Source organism: Hipposideros armiger, unplaced genomic scaffold (assembly GCF_001890085.2).
Source record: "Hipposideros armiger isolate ML-2016 unplaced genomic scaffold, ASM189008v1 scaffold_134, whole genome shotgun sequence".
Lineage (NCBI taxonomy): Eukaryota > Metazoa > Chordata > Mammalia > Chiroptera > Hipposideridae > Hipposideros > Hipposideros armiger.
The window spans coordinates 923,833-940,585 of NW_017731484.1; the positions used below are offsets into that span (position 1 = coordinate 923,833).

The following is a 16,753-nucleotide window of genomic DNA, read 5'->3' on the forward strand; positions in this document are numbered from 1 at the left end:
GTCATGATGTCTTTTTTTAATGTTTTCTATGCAAAAATGCGTCATGACTTTTCTGACAACCCAATATATATATATATATATATATATATATATATTATGGTTACAGTTATAGCTATAGTTATGGTTATAGTTATCATTCAATATTATTCAACTTCAGCTTTAGGTGTGTAGTGCAGTGGTCAGGCATCTACACAGTCTATGAAATGTTCTTCCCAATCAGTCCAGTGCCCATAAAAATATGGACCGCTTCATGAATTTGTGTGTCATCTTTGTGCATGGGCCATGCTAGCCTTCTCTGTATTGTTCCAATATATGTGCTGCTGAAGTGAGCATAGCAATTCTATTTTTTATTTTTTTTAACCACCATGCTGTTTTCCATAGCAGATGTACCGTTTTACTTTCTACTAACAGTGCACAAGTGTTCAAATTTGAAACACCCCTTATTTAAAAAAAAGACAACAACAATTGAGAAAGCTTCAGATTTGAATTTGAAGAGTTTAGAGGCATCAGGCAGATGGCACTTTTGGTTGCTCCAACAGGTTTGAGCTGTGTAGGCTGTTAGAAAAGTCTTTGTCAGGGACCCACGCTTCTCAGGACTTACAAAGAGTTTTTAAAGAAATTAAACATAGTGAATGGGCCTTTGCTGACCACTTACTATACACTAGGTGGTTTACTTATGTTATTTAATGATCACAGTAGGTATTTTGCATTAGAAATGGGGCTCAGTGATGGAAAGTGACTAGCTAGAAAGTGGTAAAACCAGGATTTGAGCCTTGATCTACATGACTCCAAGGCCCATGCACCTTTCCCACAACAAAAGGCCAGAGGACTGGTGGACAGGAGAGGGTAGTGACCACTCTGCTGCCAGGGCTGGACTAATAAATAAATATGAAGCAGTCTGATTGACTCTGGGGACAGAGGACTGTGAAGATGGGAGTGGGATAGGGTACAGAGCTTTTCTTTCTGGCTCCACACATATTTCATTTTAATTTATTAAATATGAGTATCTCCTCTGCACCTAGCATAGTCGTAAGTGTTGGGGACACAAAGAAAGCTTCAGTATAATGCCTGCTCAAAATAAAGCAGATGCATATGCAACAGACTCTGATCTTATGAGTGAGGCAGAGTGACCTTAACATGAAGGTGGTTGTAAATAATGCATAGATAATTTTGCATAATTTTTGAGTCCAGAAAGCAGTCACTTTTCAATGGAAAATACTCGCTCTGGCAAATGGGTCTGAGAGACTCTTTCTTAGATAGGCCTAGATAGCCGGGCAAATAAACCCATTCGGTACAGATTTTTTTTTTTTTTTTGGTAACTCCAGCATACTGCATAATACTGTATTTACTAACAATGAAAGTCAGGAGAATCTGGGGACATTGACTGAGATCCTTTCCAACTAAGTTCCAGCAAAAAAGACAGTATCTCCATGTGGTTTGTTGACCATTTCTAAAACAGTGAGATTTGCACCAGGTCTTTAGTCATCTGTCCTGTATCAAGGTAGGCATGAGAGTAAGAAAGGAAAGAGGAGGTGATTGGGATCAGGTCAGGAGGCAGAGTTCCAGGGAAACACCCACTATTCAAAAGTTCTTCCATTTTGACCACTGCTGCTCTCTTTGACTGCTTCTGGATCTAGGCCCTCAGAGCTTGGCTTCAACATGGGAAACCAAGTAGGGTATACTGATGTTCTCCAGATTGCCAAAGGAGTCTATATATGAAGGAGGTTCATCTGGGGCACTGGTGCTTTCTGGGAGGTATTAAGCCAGCTCTATCAAGTCATTAGACTGAAAGCAAACTAAAGAAAAAGGCTATGTTACTCATATCGGATGCCCCTAACTCCAGCTGGGTATAGAATGCTTGACACTTAGTAGGTCATCAGTAAAGAGTTATGAAATGAGTTATATTTTTGGCTCTCTACAGAGTCTGCATGTCTTCATTACCCAATGTTGTGTGGAACCACCACCAACCAGGCCAGGAAAACCCTCCAGCCTTCAGGCCAATTACACTTTCCAGGGGTTCAGGCCACTGCTATTCCTCAGCTGATTGCCTCTGATGTTGGACCCATCCTGTCTGGAAGGGACAAAGTGCCTTCTGATTTAAATTCCCACCAGCAAGGACACAGTCATGCTCCTGTGGTGCCAACCCCTTCCTATTTGTCCCCCACAGGACCCAACAGCCCCTGTTTTTATATCACAGCCTCTGATCCCAACAACCAGGAGATGGAGGGTAAGACTGAAAATCCACCCAAACAGATTTCTTGATTGAATGTAAAGAGGTCAGCAGAAATATGATCATGGTGATACAATCCAGGCCCCACTGCTGGCCCATCCTGAAGCCTCTTGAGGCCAGAGTGGGATTTTTTACTAGTCTGATGTTTCAATGGAAAGTCTTAGCTACATTGGCACTCAACAATGGCGTCCCAGAGTTTCCAAAGGAGATGTTTCCCTTATTCCCTTGGTGCAGAGGGGTCATTAGAAGTCCGTAGATAGTTTCTTCTTTCCAGAAGGATGAAATGAAGATGTTGGAGCTGGGGCGAAGAGTTGTTTTCTTCAAATGCAATAGGAGGAAGACCTCAAGTTCCAAGTTCTGGGAGATGCATTAAGTCTTCAAATTTTCCTTCAAATAAGAATAAGACAGAGAAGAACCTTACTCTTTTAATGATAGCATCTCTTTTTTTAACTGTGTATTTACTGCATGCCTGGTATTGTTATGATGATGCCGTGATGGATTCCTGAGGGTCACCTTCTAGAACGGTTAAGTGTATTTGAGTTGGCAAAGGGGATTGGTTCAGGGAAAAATACCTAAATGAGGAAGACAGCAGAGGAGATAACCTGAAATCTGAAGCCCAGATGGTTTGGTCACTCAGGGACTCAATGCATGACACCCATCTTTGTTCTGCAAATGAGCCAAGAATAATGGTGTCCCTCAGATTGTGCTGTGGACTGTTGGAAAGAACCCATCTAAGACAGACCAGTTCCCAGGATGCTGGCACGTGCCACAAAGTTTACCTGGCTGGAGGTGAGAACAGGCCTAGTTATTAGCTCCAAAATACCAGCTACCATTTCTGAGATTATCACCACAGTCTATGAGATAGGTATTTTCATATGTTATTTTTACAGATGAGGAAATTGAAGTTCAGAAAAGTTAATTAATTTGTTCAAGATTGCGTAGCAATTAATTGGCAGTGCTGAGAGTCTAAAGTTGTCCGTCTGCTTCTAGAGTTTGAGTTTCTAACCACTATGCTATATAGAATCTCCAGGGTAAAGGAAAAAACAATGGATGTGGAACACAGATGTATGTTGAAATTCCAGTTCTACCATTATTGTCTCCCCGACTTTGGGCGAATTGCTTAAGCATCAGTGAGACTCAGCATCATTATTTGTAAAATAGCAAAAGCCAAGACCTCACAAGATGTTGGGAAGACTAAATGAGGTAAAGAATAGAGGCTTTTAGTAAGGAGCTTACCATATGGTGGCAGCCACCTTGGGTTATTTAGGAGAGTGTAAGCTCCCTGAGGAAAGAGACAATGCCATTGTGTCTCCATTAGTTAGCACAATGCTGGCCAAGTGCTTGGCATGCATTGGTCTCTTTCTAAACATTACTTGAATAAATGAAAGGTGAAGAAGCTGATATTACTAAAGGGTAGCAAATTTACTTTGGTAACTTAAACCAATCAGAGATAAGCTAGTTAAGGGTAGAAGTGGAACTTTCACTATTAGAAACCCCCCAAGGAAGGGAAAGAGAGGCAACTGAAAGGTCAATGTTGAATCCCTCTCAGACATGAAAAATATCTTTGGGGGATAGATAGGGAAATACCTTATTTACCCAGACGGTTATGGAAAAGGTCAGGATCCAAAAGTCAAGTACAGAGCAGCCTAGAAGAGGAGGTACCCCTGCTTCTTGTCAGACAGGAGTTTAAAACTCAAGTTCATGGTGGGGAGAGGGTAGAACAAGAATATTGCCCAACCAGTAGCACCATTCTGATTCCCCCTGGGCTGAGGAGAGAGGTTAGCTTCTGTCTGGGGATGGTCAGGGCTTATTCCTCAAAGTAAGAACTAGTGACATGCCCCATGAGCCATCCAAAAGTCTAAGCACTTGGTCCTAGTTAAGTTCGAGTTCATGGAAGTCCAGGGATAATGATACCAGTAATGTGTGAGATGTCTTGAACTCAAGTTCATTCTATTGTCTGCTCACCTCTGTATGGTCATTGTAGTAAAGCAATAATGTAACAATTAAATAAAAAAGTAAATAAGAAAAAACTCTTAAAAGCCAGGGGAGGAGGGGCGTTTAGAAAGGACAATGTATTGTCATTGGCAACTTGGAAAGGGCTTAGGTTTGACTAAGACAGAATGGCTTTGAATTCCAGAAATCTAGAGTATTCTTCTTGATTTCTCTGGTTCTTGGATTCCTTATCTGTAGAATGGGATGGTTAATGCCTGGCTCATTGGGTGGCTTTAAAGCAATTGTGAGTATTCAGCATAGCACCTGGCACATGGAAGACACTTACAAAATGTCACTTTCTTTCTTCACCTTCCTTGAGTGTTCATCTGGGAACTGGTTGGTGGGATAGAAAGGAGGACCTTATATCCTAATCCATGGGAAGGTCAGAGGGAAGATGACTTTAGTAGGAATGTGGATGGCAGCAGCTTGGAAAGAAAACAGACTAAATACCTGACACTCGTAGGAAAAAACAGAGCTGGGGGTTTAGCAGGTCCAAAAGGTCTAGAACTCTGACAGCACAGCTCTCTGTTTAAAGAGGAGTGGTTCTCAGCCCGGGCTACATCTGAGAGCCACTTGGGCAGCTTTAGAAAACACCCGCGCTCAGGCCCCACTCCAGATAAATGAAACTGAATCTCTGCTGATGGTGCCTGGCATCTTTTTATTTATTTATGTATTTATTTATTTATTTTAAAATATTTTTATTGGGGAATTGGGGGAGAGGAACAGCGTTGGGGAATCAGGGAAGGGGAACAGACAAGTTGCTGTCGTTTTGTTCTTCAATCTAGTTGTGGAGGACGTCACTTCGCTGGCGCATGTTGGTATTATGATCTTTGCACTCTTCCTGGCTGGGGCAGTCAGTCCCCGGCCAGTGGACGGCCGCTTATGGAGGCTCATGGCGGCTCATGGCAGCTCACGGCAGCTCTCACTGGCTGTCGGCCACTCACGGCAGCCCACTGCAGCCCACTGCAGCCCACTGCAGCCTAAGCCATCACTGGTCACTCACGGCAGCCCAGCTCCAGGTCGAGCTATTGTTCACAACCTTAGCTGTAGAGGGTGTAGAATCACTGGCCCATGTGGAACCGAACCGGCTGCCCTGCTGCTCAGAGCTTGCGCTCCCAAGCCAACTCTTAACCAACTGAGCCACTTGGCCGGCCCCTTGTATTTTTATATTTGTCAAGATTTTTATTAAAATATAGCTAATATGCAATATTATATTAGTTTTAGGTGTACACCATAGTTATTCAATATCTTATGTCTAAATTCAATATTTATATATCAGAGTATTATATACCATGAAAAGTCCAGCAACCATCTGACATTGTACCAGGCTATCACAATATTATTGACTATATTCCCTATGCTGTACATTATATCCTCATGACTTATTTGTTTTATACCTGGAAATTTGAACCTCTTATTCCCCTTCACTTTTCTCCCCATCCTTTTAATTTTTTAAATTATAGTTGACATTCAATATTTTATATGAATTTAAGTGATACAGCATAATTGTTAGGCATTTATATAATTTAAGAAGTTATTCCCCTGACTAATCTAGTACTTACCTGGCATTATACATAGTTGTTACTGTATTAGCGACTATGTTCCCTATGTTTTACTTTACATCCCCATGACTATTTTGTAACTACCAATTTGCATTTCTTAATCCCTTCACCTTTTTCACCCTGCCCCCTTCACCCTTCCCATCTATCACCCTGAGAAATCTAGTACCCCCTGACACTTTTCATAGTTATTACAATATTATTGACTATATTCTTTATGTTATACCCGACATCCACATGACTACTGTATAACAACCAATTTCTTTTTTTAAAAATTTATTATTTTAATTTTTATATTAGTTTCAGGTATACAAAACAACATAATGATTAGACATTTACACCCCTCACAAAGTGATACCCCCCCAAGTCTACTACTCCTCTGACTTCATATACGAAGGTCTTATAATTAAGTTCATGAACTCATCCTAGAAAAAGTGCTACATACCTCATTGCTGAGTATCACTATGGTGACCTTCTAAGTACTCCCCTTGGGAAGCTATGCAGCACCAATGCCAGCGCCTAGTCCACTCTTCAAAGCAATTTTGGAACTCTTTTTCTGGAATGGCCATCAGAGCTGTCATTGTGTTAACCTTGATGTCTTGAATGTCATCTAAATGTCTTCCTTTCAATATTTCCTTTATCTTCGGGTCATTGGGGTCCACATCAGGTGAGTAGGGAGAGTGTTCCAATACAGTTATTTGTTTACTGACTAAAAACTCCCTCAAAGACAGTGCCGTGTGAGCTGGTGCATTGTCATGATGCAAGAGCCAAGAATTGTTGGCAAAAAGTTCAAGTCGTCTAACTTTTCATGCAGCCTTTTCATCACTTCCGAATAGTAAACTTCGTTAACTGTTTGTCCAGTTGGTACAAATTCACAGTGACTAGCCCCTCTGATATCAAAAAAAAGATTAGCAACATCATTGCAACAAGTTTGCGAACTCAATTGTCAGGACTTGTATGTAGTTATTGCTGAAGATCATATTTTTTATTTTTATTTATTTACTTATTTTTTGTCTTAAAGAAGTCCCTCTAACATTCCTTGTAATACTGGTTTGGTGGTGATGAACTCCTTTAGCTTTTTTTTTTTTTGGTCTGGGTAGCTGTTTATCTGTCCTTCAATTTTAAATGATAGCCTTGCTGGGTAGAGTAGTTTTTGTTGTAGGTCCTGGCTTTTCATCATTTTGAATATATCACGGCAATTCCTTCTGGCCTGAAAAGTTTCTGTTGAGAAATCAGCTGACAATCTTATGGCAGCTCCCTGGTAAGTTACTAATTGCCTTTCTCTTGCTGTTTTTAGGATTCTCTTGTTGTCTTTAACTTTTGCCATTTTGATGATGATGTGTCTCATTATGGGCCTGTTTGGGTTCATCTTGTTTGGAACTCTGCACTTCCTAGACTTATATGTCTATTTCCTTTGCCAAGTTAGGAAATTTTTCAGTCATTATTTCTTCAAATAGGTCTCAATACCTTGTTTTCTCTTTTCTCTTTCCAGTACCCCTGTGATACAAATGTTGTTATACTTGATGTTGCCCAACAGATCTCTTAAACTAGTCTCAGTTTTTTGAATTCTTTTTTTTTTTCCGTTCTGATTGGATATTTTCTGCTACCTTGTCTTCCAAATTGCTGATTCAGTCCTCTGCTTCATCTAGTCTGCTGATGATTTTTTCTAGTGCATTCTTCATTTCAGTTATTGTATTCTTCACTTCTGAGTTGTTCCTTTTTGTGGTTTTTATGTCCTGTTTTATGCTTTCAATCTCTTTGTTGAAGTTCTTACTAAGTTCCTTGAGCATTCCTATAACCATTGTTTTGAACTCTATCTGGTAGTTTGCTTGCTTCCATTTTGTTTAGTTCTTTTTCTAGATTTTTCTCCTGTTCTTTCATTTGGGATGTATTTCTTTGTATCCTCATTTTGGCTGCCTCTCTGTGTTTGTTTCTGTGTGTTAGGTGGATCTGCTATGTCTCCCAGTATTGGCTAGATGGCCTTATGTCATAGGTGCCCTGTGGGGCCCAATAGCACAGTCTGGTCACCTGTGCTGGGTGCCTTCCTGCTATATAGTTGAGCCTTGATTGCTATTGGCACATCAGTGGGTGGGATTGACCCTCAGGCTGACTGGCTGTGGGGTTTGGCCATATCCACAGCTTACGGGCTGCTGTACGGGAGGCTTATCCCACTGAGTGGGATTCACCCCAGTGGGCTCTGGTGCCTGTTGAGACTGCCCTTTGTGTGTGCTGCTTGTGGGGCTAATTGGGTGGTGCTCTGCTGTGGCCTGAATCTGACAATATGTTGGTTCTGGGGCCTCTTGGGAGGGACTCCAGTGCAGGCCCAGGTAAACCACTTCCTGTGACCAGCTGGGGGCTACCTGGTAGTAGCTACAATGTGACCTGCAGTTGAGCACTGCCAATGCTTGACCTGGAGGTGCGTGGGATAGGCCACACTGTGAACCGTGGATGGCTGCCACCAGTACCCAGCCTGGGGTAGCTGTGCAAAAAAACCAGAACATCCCGAGGCCTGCTGGCTGGCATCTTTTTACTGGTTGATTAATGATTCTAGTGCGTAGCCAGGTTTGAGAGTGCTACCTGAAGACAGGGGGATGGATATGATGACCTTTAAAATAGAGGTTATCACTTAAACATCTAGCTCCAAAAAGAAGGACTTTTCAAACTTTTCTTTATGAAGTACCCAGAAAAGAAGAGAGGAATGAAAATGTACCCTTCAGGTATCAAGGGGCAGAATCCAAAGCAGCCCATTCAAGCTGAAATCTCACATTTGATGTTGAATTTGGCATAACACATTTCATTTCTATTGAAATAAATAAATATATTTATTTCAATAGAAATTCCCCTCCTTTCCCCCACCAATAAAAAGTCCTTGGGTAACTTTGGTGTCTAGATGCACCATGGTTCTCTGGAGACTTTGTGAACCCCCAGGATCCCAACTTGAAAAGCACAATTGTAGGCCATTCACCTTGTCTGGCAAGTCCCTTGGTTAATGGAAGGATAGCTGTGCATCTTGGGACACACCCTCGCTTTGGGCTCACCCAGAGAAGTAACCCAGAGACTCAGGCCCTGTATTTGTTGCTGTAGCATTGGAGGGGAAGGGGCACTGTTGCTTCTTCCACAACTTTCCTGCTGGAGAAATTGCTGAATGAAGAAACAAATTCCTTTTCCAATTCCCATGAGGCCGTATTTTTAAAGAAATTTGCAAGAATCGAAATTGTTTTGATTTTCAGTCAAGATACAGAAACACCTGTTTCCTATTCTTACCTCCCACTTCTTAGCTCCCCAACCACTTTAAAAAACACACCCTTGTGGGAGAACTTGCTTCCTTTCCCACCTCCCTGCTAGCAGCCAGTCTCACAAGAAGTTCTTGAATTTCACCCCTGAGGCATTTCTGTCTGGCTACATTTAGACCTGCCTCTCTCTTAATCCATTGCCCACTCCTCCTCCAGCTCCCCATTTCATCAACTTCAACAAAACAGTGTCGTCCAGGAGCAAATGTGCTCTGGTTTGAGGTGATAGCTGGGGTGTGGAGCTCAGGATTAGAAGGGAAGGGCTTCTTTCTGGAGAGCTGGAAGAAGGAAGCAGAAGTCTTCTATTTTTTCAGGCTCTAGGCTAGGTCCTCCATGTACACCATTTCATTTAATCTTCATAAAACCTCAAACACAGCTACAATTATCTCCATTTATCACATAAGATAAACTGAGGCTTAAAGAGGTGAATTAAGATTTAAACACAAGGGCCGGCCGAGCGGCACATTGGTTAAGAGTTGGCTTGGGATGCCAGCTCTGAGCAGCAGAGCCCTGGTTCGGATCCCACATGAGTGCCAGTGACGCTGTGCCCTCTACAGCTAAGATGGTGAACAACAGCTCGACCTGGAACTGGGCTGCCGTGAGTCACTGGCAACGGCGTAGGCTGCAGTAGGGCTGGTCGGCAGCTGGTGTGCGCTTTTGTGAGCTGCTGTCAGCCGCCGTTAGCGGCTGTCCAATGGCTGGCGAGTGACTGCCTCACCCGGGAAGAGTGCAATGATAATACCAACATGGGCCAGTGAAGCGACGTCCTCCACAACTAGACTGAAGAACAAAAAGAACAGTGACTTGGCTGTTCCCCTTCCCTGATTCCCCAGCGCTGTTCCCCTCCCTCAATTCCCCAATTAAAAAAAAAAAAAGATTTAAACACAACTCCAGCATCTGGCATACAGTATGAATGAATGAATGAATGAATGAATGAATGAATGAATGAATGAATAAACAAAATAGTGAAGTAAACTGGGAACCGACATCAGGGTTCTTTTGACTGCACCACCTGCCGGGGAGAGTCACTGCTGTCAGTGATTCTCCTCAGGGGAATAGACTGATGGAGGTTTCCTGGGCTTCTCATAGGTAGCACTAACCCCTCACCGTCCACATTTCTCTTGCTGCTGAGGCTCACCCCTCACCAATGGCAGATGAGGGCAGCACCAGAGGCACTCAGTATTTGCCCTGAGACCTATATTACAACCCATACTTATCCAAAGGAGTCTTCTGTGCTCACCTGGGAATGTTAGTTGAAAAAAAGTTCTCCCAGAAAGCCCCAACTGCAGGAGATCTGTTCCTGGGTTTCTACCCTGCAGTCTGGGACTGCGGGATGTCTCCTGACCTGGTGCATAGAACTGGCTTCTGCCTCTTCTTCCTCAGAACAGGCTTCCAAGAGAACCAAACCTAAAGAGGACAGAGGTGCAGGTGTTCTTTGATTCTGTCTCTCTTTTTCTGCATTCTTGCCTAGTTTTCTTTGACTCTGGCCTTGGTTTATGCTGACGTTGCTGAAAGAACAGCTTCCGCAGCTCTTTGTACACATGCCTTGGGCATTATGGGTATTCAGTAAAGTTGTCATCAATTGCTTCGAGTTGACAGCTGCCAGACACACCGCCTTCATTTTGCCTCAACAAAAGGGAAGAGAGCCCCAGACATAAAGATGCAGGGAGGAGAGGAGGAATGATTGTGGGGTTGGGGAGCAGGAGGAGGCCCCTAAGTTAGAAAGCCTTAGTATTTAGTTGGCTACTGTGGGTTTGTTGGAGGAGAGGAGCCGGCATCACCAATTAGCGGAATTTGACATGAACAAGTACCATTATCTGAAGAATTTCAAGGTTGGTAGCTGGGAGATGTTCTTGCCTAGTCATGCTGCTGTTCTTAGGAACCCATGTCTGCAGTCCCAGGCTGGGCCCCTTGGAGGTTCTGAGCCACGTGGGGATGTCATTAGGAAAAAGTGACGGGTTCAGGCACAAAGTTAATGCTCTAATTAGTGTTCTATCCTCTGCAGTGTGAGGCCCTCTTCTAATTTAACGTAGCAGGAGGGATGGGAAGAGAACACCAGCTGGTTGTGGGTAAAGGAAAGTCAGATTTTGTTTCTTTTTTCTTGTTTAAGTTGGATGCTTCTCTAGCTACACAGGACCAACCCTGTTCTGGCAAAACCTCTCCTCCTTTCTGTAGTATTTAACCCCTTTTGTTGAGTATTGGCATTTGCCTCTTTTGGATGTGAGTGTGTGTGTGTGTGTGTGTGTGTGTGTGTGTGTGTGTGTGTGTGTGTGTAATTAGAGAGGGTGATGGGGGTGAGCAGATTGCCTGGCTTATGTGGCTCCCTCTCCCTTCCCACAAAATCTCATTCAAACTGTTGTCTGGGTCCCGATGTAGGGCCAACTACATGGCAGCCATCAGGTTAGGCACAGTCGTTGGAGCTGCCAGCAGCTTCTCCTTAAGTCCCAGTACTTCCCAGGCCTGGGGGAAATGCAAGGAAACACTAAGGAGCCATTTCCTAAGGCCTCCAGCATCCGGGAGTTGAGTGGTCTTGGCTACCAGGTAGTAGGAACCTTGAGTGCGGCTGGCAGGGCCCCTGGCAGTGCATGTGGTTACTGCAGTGCCAACCCACTGCAGAGGAGCAGAGGCAGAGGAGCCCAGTGGCATGAACTCACTTCTTTAAGTTTTGCCATTCAGAGAGATCACCTGGCTCCACTCATCTGGAGTCATTATGTATGTGGTTTGAGGTGCAACAAGGCAAGCTCACTCAGAGGTTGGTGACCAGGGGCCTGCTAGAACCTTGCGTGTTCTGGGGGCACGGGTTGGATGGAGGAGAACTGGTGGCTCCTTCTGCTTGTCCGTCTAAGAAAGTAGCCTTTTTCTGGCAAGCTCACAGCACCCAAGATCGTTCTCCACCCCTCCCCACCTGTAACACGACCCTGTCCGCCCAGCCTACTGGGATCTTCATGCAAAGTAATAAGCCCAGATCAAGTGACAGAAGAGGCCTGAGTACCAACTGGGAGTGCCCAGAGCCGTAATGATTCAGCTGCCTCATGGTGCACATCCAGCCCCATAGGCTCCTACTCCAGCCCTGGCTCCTGCCTTTAAGTGCTTGGAGATCAGCCCTGGAGGAGGCAGCAGGGGAGTGTGGTGTGCCATTCACTAGCTAAAAGCAAATCCTGCCCTTGGTTGCATTATGGCCACTCCTCTGCTCCCTTCCACTTGGCCGGCCTGCCACTTGCACTGACCTCCAGAGCTCAGCTGGCCTTTCTGTGAGCCTTGATGGAACTGCTATGCATGAAGAGGCTCAATGCTAATAGGAACGCATGGTATTTACTGATTACTCCCTGCTACTGGAGATGGGTCAATTAGGAGCTCTCAGTACTCATTGCAGAGGGGCGGTGCTCCATGTGGTAACTGTTCCCCTCGGGGCAACACAGCCTGTGGGCACATCAATGTATGCACGGAGAACATATGCAACAACACTGAGAGGAGGCTGAATCCAACCGTATGTGTGAAGCATGGCTGCAATATGATTAAGAGGAAAGTTAAGGCAAACTGCCCTTATCCATTCTTATTTTAGAGGAATAAGCTAGCTGCTGGTAGTCATGTACTCCAGTTATTTTACACATTTATACATTGCAAAGACTTCCATATATATATATATATGAAATTCACATAATATATAATTAGTCATTTAAAGTGTATAATTCAGTATTATTTAATTAATTCACAATGTTGTGCAACCACCACCTCTCTCTGGTTTTAGAAGGTTTTTGTTACCCCAGAACCACAGCCCTCACCCATTAATCATTCTCCATTCTCCTCTTCCCCCAATTCCTGGCAACCACTAATCTGCTTTCTCTCTGTATGGATTTGCTTATTCTGAATATTTCATATAAAAGAAATCTTACAATATGTGATTATGTCTCTGGCTTCTTTCGCTTAACATAACGTCTTCAAGGTTCATCTAAATTGTAGCATATATCAGGACTTCATTGCTTTTTAGAGCTAAATAATATTCCATTGTATGTATATACCACAATTTGTTTATCCTTCATTCGTTGATGGACATTTGGATTGTTTCCACCTTTTGACTATTGTGAATAATGCTATGAACATTCGTGAACAAGTATTTGTTTGAATACCTATTTTCAATTTTTTGGGGTATATACCTAAGAGTGGAATTGCTGGGTCATATGGTAATTCTATGTTTAACTGGTAATTTTATGTTTAACTTTTTGAAGAAATACATTTTTTATTTGATCCTCACAGCACCGCTGTGAGGTAGACAGGACAGATATTAGATGGAATGAATATTAAGCACCTAGCTCATTGCCTAGCACATACTATGTGCTCAACACATTAAGAAATATTATTATTATCATCATCATTATCATCAGATGCAAAAACTAAGGCTCAGAGAGTAGAAGTGACTTTCTCAAGTACACTATAAGTAGTAGAATCAGAACTAAATTGAGGGCTTCCAATTTCTACCCCATAAAGCCAGTCTTAGAACAGATTTCAGGAACTCAGGCCACAGCTTTCCCCTAGAAAATAGCCCCAATAGTATGAATTTCCCCTCGAGCTCAGGGACTTGCCCTGTCTTGATGCAAGGAGAAGAGACAGGACAACTAAGCCGAGCCCTTCTCCTCTTCTCTCCCGACCGTCTACACTGTCCTGCCTTCTCCCAGGGCCTTGGCCACACAGCAGCAGCCCTGACAGCAGGTAGGGTGATGCTGATTATAACTGACAGCTGGCTGTGCTGTCACTTCCCCTGACCTCCTGTTATCCCTCAGAGCCCCTGGTTTCCCTGTCTTGCAGCCTATCTGTAGAAGTAGCCCACTGAAATCTACCCCCTGGCGCAGCTCAGGGGCATGTGTGACCCGAACGCTGACCCACTATAGAAAGATCCATCTGCTTGTCTCTTCTCATCTGGGAGCCTGACTGAGCGTCTCATGTCTACATCATTGCTAACTCACCATCACCCCAGAGGGACTTGACCCTGTGCCCTTGCTTTGGAGGGCTGGATCTCTAGCCCAGAGGAGGTAAGTGACTTTCCAGAAGTCAGGCAGGAAGTGACAGCTCAAATTCCTGGTTAGAGCTTTCTGAATTGCCCCATTCTCTTATTCTCCCCTGTTTTGACCCTACCCTGTAATACTAAGAGCAGGAACACAGACTCCTGGAGAAGAGAGGGGTCACGAACTCAGGCTAGAAGAATCCAAGAGGCCATGTGGTTTACCCCTGCCTCCGTGGGCCAGCTTAGCAGAGGCATCTCTGACGGAAGGAGGGAGGAGAAGTGGCAGACAGGCTGTCCAGAGGGATTTGCTGATTATTGCTTTATTTCTTTAACCCATCCATGATCCCAGCCCTTGGCCCTATCCTTCTGCCCTCCCCTGCTCCTTCTCTTCTTGTTAAAATTCTGTGGTTTTCCTGATTCAGAAAAGTGGCAGCCACTCCCAGCTTTTATGGTTCTGAAAATGTCAAGACCAGTTAGGAGTTTTTTTTCCCCCCTCTAAAGAGAAGAATGGAGAGGAGTCCTAGACAGGCCTAGCTTCAGGGAACTCCTTAGCCTTAGGGGAAAAAGTCTAGAGGACTTCCTAGTACACAGGTTTCTGTCTTTTTATTGAAGTCTCCATTGATTCTTAATGACACAGAGGTCAGCATGGAATGCGTGGTCTGGTGAAAAGAGCACTGGCCTGGCAAAGGACAGTGTTGCCTTGGAGAGGAGGCAAGAGAGAGTGATTGACAGGAGTATGCCTGGGAGGTGGACCTCACCCTATTCCTTCACCTCGATGGTGGTTATGTGGGTATTGCTTTCCCTGAGCTATGCATTTGTGTTTTGTGCACTTTATGTATGTGTTATTATGTTTCATAATAAAAAATATAAAGAAAAAAGAACACTGACTTAAGAGTGAGAATATTTGGGTTTAGTCTTGGCTTTCCCACTATTTGTCATGAGATCATAGGGTAATCAATTTAATCTCTTTAGCCTCAGTTTCCACATCTATTAAATGGGGTGAACAAAACTTTAAACTCAGGGTGGCTGCAGGGGTTGAGTGAAAACTTGGATATTGTTGATGCCCTGTAAACTACAGAGTGTGATTCACATGTAAAATATTATCTTATTTCAGGGAAAGCCAGAGAAAGGTGGAGATCAGCAGGAGAGCAGAGGCCGCTGATGGGAACCAGGCCAGGTAAGGAACGGTCAGCAGCCATGCTCAAGGTTTTGGGAGAGGATGGGGATATGAGTTACCTAAAGCTGCTGGAAGAAATTACCACAAACTGGGTGGCTTAATACAACAGAAATTTATTCTCCCACAGCTTTAGAGGCTAGAAGTCTGAAATCAAGGTACTGACAGGGCCACACTTCCTCTGAAGGCTCCATGGAAGAATCCTTCCTTCCTTCTTCCTACCTCTAGTGGCTCCCAGCAACCGTTGGTATCCCTTGGCTTATAGCTGCATCACGCCTATCTCTGCCTCTGTCTTTACATGACCTTCTATTTTGTATGTTGCTCTATCTAAACCTCTTCTCCTTTCTTTATAAAGGGTTTAGGACTTCAACATATCTTTTGGGGGCATAATTCAACTCACTACAGTAGAATTCTGGGTGGAGAGACAGAGACTGGGCACAGGCCCCACTTCTACAATTTTGTGGCCCAGGGCACTGGCTTCTGGAAGGAAGAAGTAAGTAAGAAATTAGACTTTATTAAATCCCTATAATGTGAAGGAAAGGCATTGTGAAGTTGATGGTATCATCCGTATTTTGCAGATAAGGAGTCTGAGGCTGGGAAAAAAGCATGAAGATGACCCAATCCCACTGTTGGCAAGAATGTTTTTCTAGAATATGAGTGGTGATGGAGTGCATATTGACCCTTGTGGGGTTCAAATTCAGCACAAAGTCTTATGATTTCATAAAATACCAGAGGGTTGATTCCTGGCCCCCAAATAAATCAAAGGGTAGGAGATTAAGAAAATAAACTGTAGTTGAAACCAGAAACCAGAACTTGCACTGCCTTGTGGAAATGTTTAAGAGTGCTAAGCCCCTGAGACTGGATACACAGCTATGGAATTCTCTTTGTGCAGTGGCCAATTCAGCACAGAGCCCTGCTTTAGTCATGCTATATGGGCCATGAAGGACAGGAGAGATTCTAACCTCTGCTCTGTCTACAGCTATAAAGTACCACAGCTCCAGCCCCAAAGCGCCCCAACTGGGCTGTGATATAAGTTTTCATCTTGGTTTTAATGTTGCTGTTAGGTTGTTTGGGGGTGGTAGGTCTGTCCATGTGTCTTTCTCAGACTGAGAGAGCCCCAGAGACCATCTGGTGAGTGTTCAGCACAACCCACCATACAGATACCTTCTAAATGTAAGGACTATACTAGGGATGCAGATGAGGGACTGGTTTTTCCACTCCAAGGAATTGGCCCTGTTTCTGGGAGACATCACCTCTTCCGAACCCGCTGGCCAGCTCCTTCCCAGAGGTCTAGCTCCCCAGCAGGTGGGAATTGATATTCTTCTGCCCAGGCCACTTCCTGGGTTCATAGCCACAGCTGCCAACAGTTCTGATCACAGCTCCCGGTGTAAGGAAAAGGAAAAAAGTGGTGGTATTTGCTCATCTAACAACTTTGAATAGAACCTTTCAGAAGTGTCTTTGGCTGGCTGGCTGGCTGGCTGTCTAGCAGCTAGCAGAAACTACTGCCAG

The 16,753-nt window shown here is 43.9% G+C and overlaps 1 long non-coding RNA gene across 1 annotated transcript; it reads left to right on the forward strand.

Moving 5' to 3' along the window:
* Positions 1-15,180: 15,180 nt before the first annotated feature.
* On the forward strand, positions 15,181-15,948 carry LOC109386476 (uncharacterized). The gene is made up of 3 exons (XR_002124795.1): positions 15,181-15,247; positions 15,600-15,737; positions 15,823-15,948. It is a non-coding gene; the product is annotated as an uncharacterized LOC109386476 (long non-coding RNA).
* The last annotated feature ends 805 nt before the right edge of the window (positions 15,949-16,753 follow it).